Source organism: Electrona antarctica, assembly GCF_951216825.1.
Source record: "Electrona antarctica genome assembly, chromosome: 17".
Lineage (NCBI taxonomy): Eukaryota > Metazoa > Chordata > Actinopteri > Myctophiformes > Myctophidae > Electrona > Electrona antarctica.
The window spans coordinates 43392540-43400865 of NC_136798.1; positions in this window are offsets into that span (position 1 = coordinate 43392540).

Here is an 8326-nt window from a genome sequence, read left to right on the forward strand (position 1 = left end):
AATACAGCACGATATAGTTTCACATGCGGCTATCCACACACCACGCATAGACTTGTTGGTGTATAGGCTACTGCGCAATGGCATTTGGCCTGGGTCCTTATAGGTTAATATCCACAGTTTATCCATAGCGGTCCACAATTAACCTATTGTTCAAGCTTCGCACTCCAATACAAATGAAACTATTTGAATAAAGGTTGTACACATCACATCAGTGAAATTAACCTCTGGGAAAATCCCTAATTGAGAGAGTGTAGGCCTAGCAAGCGCACCACAGATCATATAGGCTGCATGGCTAATATACTTGGGCACTACCCATCTCTCTATATCATTTGATAAAGGCATATTAAAAACATGACTTGTACACCCAATGAAAATATAAACTTCACGGAATATATACCACTTCGAATTATAACAATCGGTTGAAGATTATCTGAATATCGCACAAGTAAAATCTCAACCTCTTTGCGCGGGCCATTGCTCTGAGGACTGGCAGTGTTTTACCTATACTTGTGAGGACCTCTGCTTGGATTCATGGACGGCACCGACGATCTGCAAGCTCACAACGCGCTGCATGTGGACGCAACACTTGAGCTTGTAGATACACGGAATGACGTTAAACATTTCACAGAATATATACCACTTTGAATTAAAACAATCGGTTGTGCTTAGCACTCGGCACCAATACAAATGAAATCACCAGTCCGCACTGGACTAGTAGGCTGATATATTTATTATTGGATGCAGCAGAGCAGAGCCTTTGCTCGCTGCAGTTGATGCAATGATAAGTTTTAAAGTTGTTAACAGTGATATATAAACATGAACAATTGGATAGATATCTGTGTAGTTTCCATGCAGGCACAAGCTGCATTTCTCATCTAATTATAGTAAAAATGATATGCGCTAATAAGCGGTGACATCATCGTTTCTCAAAAGCTCTGTTTTGACTACACAGCTCCACTGATCCGGATATTTTCGAAAATCTTCACTTATTTATCCGTTTGAAAAAACCTCCGTTTGAGTGTGCGAAAACGCCGTTTGCGTGTGGCTGAAAGGCCCAAACGCACAGAGAAATGTACGTTTTGCAAAAGATCCATAGACGTGTGGCCTGGGCCTCAGTCAGTCAGTCAATGCTGTGCAGCACAAACAACATGTCCGTTACACTCATGTGACGTGATTTTTTGTTTAGTGGATGGAATGGTCCTATGTGGGACTTGCCTAGCTCCTCTCCTTAATTTTCTTCAGTTTGGCTGACATATCCTGTCATTTTTGGTTATCCCCCCCCCCCCCCCCCCCCTTCCCCCCCAAAGAAAATAAAAAATAAAACAAAATACTGGCTGTGGACCCCCATATGTAGCTATGCTTTCCTGGTTTTAATGGGTTAAAGTAGTATGCTGGACCAGTGTGACCAATATGTGCTGTGGACGATACATTGATTGATTTATTTAGCATCATTTAACCAGCTATCACACAGTGTAGTTAGCAGAACAGTGTGTTGGTGTTGGGAACTTGGGACATGTCACTGTCACAACTACTACTAAACCTATTCCACAAATCCACAGTGTAGTTAGCAGAGCAGTGTGTTGGGACATGTCACAATCACAACTACTACTAAACCTATTCCACACTAGTTAGCAGAGCAGTGTGTTGGGACATGTCACAATCACAACTACTACTAAACCTATTCCACAAATCCACAGTGTAGTTAGCAGAGCAGTGTGTTGGACATGTCACAATCACAACTACTACTAAACCTATTCCACAAATCCACAGTGTAGTTAGCAGAGCAGTGTGTTGGACATGTCACAATCACAACTACTACTAAACCTATTCCACAAATCCACAGTGTAGTTAGCAGAGCAGTGTGTTGGACATGTCACAATCACAACAGCAACTAGGCCTACTAAAAATAAGTAAGAAAAGGGAACATTTCAATTCACTTTCATTGTGGTGATTTTTGTCTGGATGGACAGACTAAAGCAACAGTATTCCCTGGTCTGAATGATGACGTTAACTTCTCTCCCTTTCTTTAAAATATCTTGTATCTTACATTCATGTTGACTTATTGATACTGACTTCTCTCTAGTCCTCTCAACAGACTACTCAGCCACAGTGTTGATTTAAACTAAACTAAAGCTGTGATGAAACATGTTAGTCGACTACCTTTTTTCACTGAGAAACTAAATCAAAACAAAATAAAAAATGTTATGACGAGTAAAACTGACTATGTTGACAATTTCGTCAACAAATAAAAACTAGACTAAAATGTTAGGGAGGGCCTAGTGGAGAAGAGATCCAGTAGAATTAAAAGACAAGTCATTTTATGTTTGTTTGCGCTCTGAAAATAGCAGATCTTCAAGCTCAGCTTGTAGATAAAGTGATAGCGCTATAGGAAGTTATGCTCAAACTGCACCAATTATTTCCTTTCCAATCCTTTATTTTGAAGTGCCGTCCTAGTGTTTCCTGTCCTCCCTAGTAGATGCAGATCCTGTCTTGACTCTCCCATCCTGTGTATCGTTAACGCAGTTCACCTGTGTTCTGTTGGCGGTTCAGCCAATCCTTTGTGTGCTGTTGGGCGGTTCAGCCAATCCTGTGTGTGCTGTTGGTGCTTCAGCCAATCCTGTGCTAATTACCCATGGTGTTCAGCTGTGTGCTGTTAGCCCTGTGTCTATATATATATATAGGCCAGTTCTTCCTAATTCACTTTGGCTTGTTGACTTGTACCGTTCTCTTCTTGTTCTCTGTTGCGATCTGGCAGAAACATCTCATCATCCTTGTTTTAACTTTCTGTGGCTTTGTTGCACACTAAAGTAGCAGATCTACAAGCTCAAAATGCATTATGTGATGTGGTTGGAGTTTGTAGTCCTAGTGTCAAACTAAAGTTTCAAAAGTAGCAGATCCACAAGCTCAAAAATCAACAAATGGATACACAGTATAAATTAACTAGAAAGGTCGCAATTTAAAAAAATTGCAAAGTGTGGTTGCCGCAGTGGCTTACATATGCCCCTCCCACTGATATTGCCAGCCAATTACAATGTCGCGTCTGATGGATTTATAATTAAGATAAAACCCATTAGTTGCATATAAAATGCAAAAGGGACAATTAATGATTCCAAAGATATAAAAGGACTGTATTATACTGAATTACTGAGCCACACAGGGCTAAAACTATAAAAGAATACTTCTAAGAAAGTACTCAAAGAGTACACAGAAATACTCAGCACCCCAACACTAGGCCGAGAGCCTATGACCAAGTTAACCATAGCTTTAACAGGATTACTTTAAGCAGGAAATACTCTTTTAGAAAAATACCTTGTACCCAATTAAAAGATGAAACCACCAGGAAGAAGGATTGTCCAGTCAGCAGATTATGGTTTAGTTAATTCATTTTCAGATCAGAGAGACAGAACAGATCCGCATACAGCCAAATTACTCTCCCCTGTACCACCAAAAGGGCACAGGGTAGTCTCTGACGAACAATTCATTACAAAGGCATTAATACTGTAGAATTACAATTGTTGATACACATTTCATTGGCTGACTACACAGTTAATTTCCACTTTGCCACGCTGGCACTAGGTGTCGAACGCTGATTGGACCAGCACATAGATGATGGGACTGATATTGGGACAGCTTCCTTAATTCCGTCCTTGATGGCCATAGACCGGGAAAGCGTGGACGCTGGCGTTGCCAGGCAACCTGTTGATAACATTCTTTCCCTGCTAGCAGAGACAGAGAGAAATACTCCTATCTACTTTCTCACTGGGCACCAAGGTCAAATACATGTAGTGTTTATCCAAATAGACCTCTCAATATGCCAGCTAACTTTTGACTACAGGCAGACAGTATGGAGCCTAATTAAGATATAAAATCTGAGCTTGGCGTCAGGCAATCCATAATATAATATGATATAATAATATAGGTCTGAGATGATTAGGCCTGTGGAGGGTGATAAAACTGATGGTCAAAGGGCAAGATGACAAAATATGAACACTTGACACATGTCCACAAAAAATACCAATATAGCAGATCTACAGATCCATCAACTAATAGTCAAAATACCATATTAATCAATTGAGGGGAGAAGGAATGATCAAATGAATCCTAATACTAGGTAGGGAAGGGTAACAGCGTTTTAGCAAAATACAGTGTCTTAGTAAAGAAAAACATGGAAGAAAAACAGAAAACAATTATGTGTATGGTGAAACATGAGTGGAATTCTAATTTGTTCCCGATGGGAAATCTATGGGCAGATGGCATAAGGCCTATACTGTTCTAGGGGGTCGGGCCTAATACTGTTTTTTTTAAACGGTTCTGGTGGTTTCGTGGGTCAGGAACAAACCCGGGACAGAGTAATCTAGAGGTCAACAAGAAGTGATGGAGAATAGTGAAGGAATGTGTTGTCGACCTCGAGATCCCTTTTCCCTTAAGTTTAGGGTTTGCCCTTAGACCCCGACCCACTCAGAACCGTTTAAAAAAAACAGTATTAGGCCCGACCCCCTAGAACAGTATAGGCCTTATGCCATCTGCCCATAGATTTCCCATCGGGAACAAATTAGAATTCCACTCATGTTTCACCATACACATAATTGTTTTCTGTTTTTCTTCCATGTTTTTCTTTACTAAGACACTGTATTTTGCTAAAACGCTGTTACCCTTCCCTACCTAGTATTAGGATTCATTTGATCATTCTAGTACAGTGGGAAGAGGGGGGTATCATGCACCCCCCGGAAATATACTTCTAATCAGTGTTTTCTTATTGGAAAAAATGTGCTGAAAATGATGAGCTATGATAAAAAGTTGTCAAAATGTCCCACCTACCTCAAAACCCCCTTTTTGGTATATGGCTCTGGCGAAATTGTGTAAAGGCAAATATTAATTCACTAAAATTACATAAATAGACATGGAAGTCTGAAATTTGTCATGGAGTATCCTGACACATAGGGGTAAGTAGAAGAGTAGGATTTGGGGGGTTGCTACCATTCTAGTTTTAAATATGACCTTCATTATCCCCAGAAAAACAAAAAAAGATGCTGTCCGCTTGACTAATAACAACAAAGATGGTTATTTTCCAACACATTATGGTGAAAATCACTGCCTCACTTGTATATAGAAAACTTCCCATATCCCTAAGCTTCAATTTGATCCCAAGATAACCTTTCCATCTTGAAAATTACTCTTTCTGTAGCCAAAACTCTGAACTATACCTCAAATCGGTGAAAATTGTATATTCAGTCAGTCAGCTATACATTTGGAATAAATGAATGAATGACTGAGTTTGAACTGACTCCACATTATGGAATATGTCTTACTTGAATAAGCTATGTTAAAAAGTTGGAAAAGTGTCCAATCTACAATTTTTATGCAAATGAGTGCCTCCATTATCAAAATAATCGATTTTCACTATATCTCAGCCAATACTGCACTTAAATGAACAAATACGGTGTCTAGACCTATGTTTTGAGGGTCGAGGATCTCAGTGAAACTATTCTTAAAGTGACTACATGTGCCCATGGCATGCTGGTGTGCAAATCAGAGCCGATGAAATCAATTCCTCTATCTTGTCGCCGGCTTCTTGTGCATGCTTTCCAGTGTCAAGGAGATCAAGCAGTGAGGTTGGTATAGGACTGCACCACAGGACACACTGGATTCAAAAACTATTTGGTTTTCAACAATCCCTGCCCTTCATCATAGGGTTTTGGTTTTTCCACCATAGCTTCATCAGCTCGCTTGTATAAGGCAACGGTGGCTCTCTTCAGAGCAGAGTAGCATGTAGGAAGCCAGGTCAACTTTAGATTTAGAAATGAGTTTGTCATCTGCCCCACCACTCTTTCACTGAAGACTCACAATTTAAATAGCATATATTCTGAGCCTAGCCAAGCCATATGACCCATAGGGCAGGAGCCTAACAAGTACACTCCCTGGCATGACTAGTATGTCGCAGGGACTTACCCCAATCCAACCCTTTGGTATTCCCCGGCTGGGGATCGAACCCCTGACTATCCAGTCTCAGGGCGGACGCTCTAACTACAAGGCCACTGAGCTGTTGATGATATCCAGAGCTTCTTACGGGTGTGTAACTTTAGAGTGTACAAAATGGAACCAAATGGACCTGTAAGTAAGCCTTGTGTAGCCATGAGGCCCATAGGGCAGAAGCCTATCTCCTGTTTCTGTAGTATGAGGTAGCTTGATGTACAAGTACACCCCCTGGACATGTATGTAGTATGTAGCAGGGACATGTCCGACTTACCGACTGAGTCTTTGGTATGACCCGTCCAGGGGATCGAACCCCGACCTCCCAGTCTCAGGGCGAACACTCTGACTACAAGGCCACTGAGCTGTTGACATCTTACTGGTGTGCAATTCTGAACGTACAAAATGGAACCAAATGGACCCGTAAGTGTTATGGGGGTCCTTGAAATGTGCCTTGTGCTACACTATCTCCGATTCAGAAACGGGTCTCATGGTCGCAGGCAACGTATTCTTCTCCAAAGTTGAACGTTGCCACCACTGTTGAAGCAGCCATACACTACACAGGTTTATCCTGATGTTCTGGGCATCTTTGTAAAGTTAGTGTTATTAAAAAGCAGGTAAAAGAGTAACGTTTCAGCACTCGATTTGGTCTCTCTATCCATTCAATGTAGTAGAAGAGCCGACTGTTATGTCGTCTCCGTCCACAGGAAATATGTTGCCAGTGACCATGAGACCCGTTTCTGAATCGGTCTATATGGAACAGATCCTTAATTAGTATAGTTGCAGCAATTCATCTGTCTGCTGTATGGACAGAGTTGTGAGTCTTCAGTATGGTAAATGGTGCATTTATATAGCGCCTTTATCCAAGACGCTTTACATAGATTGTGCATTACATTCACCCATTCACACACACATTCATACACCGATGGCGGCGGAAACCATGCAAGGCACCAACCAGCACATCAGGAGCAATTAGGGGTTCAGTGTCTTGCTCAAGGACACTTCGACACTAACTCTGGGGGAGCCAGGGTTTAAAATGGCAACCTTGCGGTTACCATCCGGCCACTCTACCCCTGAGCCACTGCTGCCCCAGTGGACTTCACCCGTGCCAAGTTGCTGCAGACAATGGTGGGGGCAAATGACAAACTCACTTCTTAAATCTAAAGTTGACCTGGCTTGTCTTCCTCCATGCTACTCTGCTCTGAAGAGAACCACTGTGTTGCCTTATACAAGCGAGCTGATGAAGCTATTGTGGAAAAACCAAAACCCTATGAAGGGCAGGGATGGTTGAAAATCGAAGGGTTTTTAAATCCAGTGTGGTCCTGCGGTCCAGTCCTACCAACCCTTGATCTCCTTGTCATTGGAGACGATGGACAAGAAGACGAAGAAGACTGATTAATGTGACTGCATTTTGTTCTTTATGGTGCAGGCTAGTGTATAGGGTGGTCACTGTTGCTTACATTTTTGCCTTTGAGTGTGTATATGATGGAATACTGTTACAGGATTGTGTGACTGTTTGTATTTTATACTGCATAGTGCAGGCCATTCTATAGTGTGCATACTACCGCCTAGTATTGTTCATACTGAGGATGTGTTTTGTGTGTGATGTTATGCTACAGTATATATATTCTAAATGATAAAGCTAGCATAACACAACACCTGTCTAGATACCTTATTTGTAAAGTTATATGCAATATTGGTATCTCTTACTTGGTATAAATGTGACTTTATTGTAATGGCAGCACTGATTTTTACACCAGCATGCCACGGGCACATGTGGTCACTTTAAGAGTAGTTTCACTGAGATCCTTGACCCTCAAAACATACAAACATACAAGTATAGACACCTTATTTGTTCATTTAAGTGCAATATTGGCTGAGATATATAGTAAACATTGATTGTTTTGATAATGGTGACACTCATTTGCATAAAAATGGTAGATTGGACACTTTGCCAACTTCTTAACATAGCTTATTCAAGTAAGAAATATTCCATAATGTGGAGTCAGTTCAAACTCAGTTATTCATTCATTCATTCCAAATGTATAGCTGATACTGACTGAATATACAATTTTCACCGATTTGAGGTATACCGGTAGTTCAGAGTTTTGGCTACAGAAAGAGTAATTTTCAAGATAGAAAGGTTATCTTGGGCTCAAAATGAAGCTTGGGGATATGGGAAGTTTTCTATATACAAGTGAGGCAGTGATTTTCACCATAATGTGTTGGAAAATAACCATCTTTGTTGTTATTAGTCAAGCGGACAGCATCTTTTTTTGTTTTTCTGGGGATAATGTAGGTCATATTTAAAACTATAATGGTAGCAACCCCCCAAATCCTATTCTTCTACTTACCC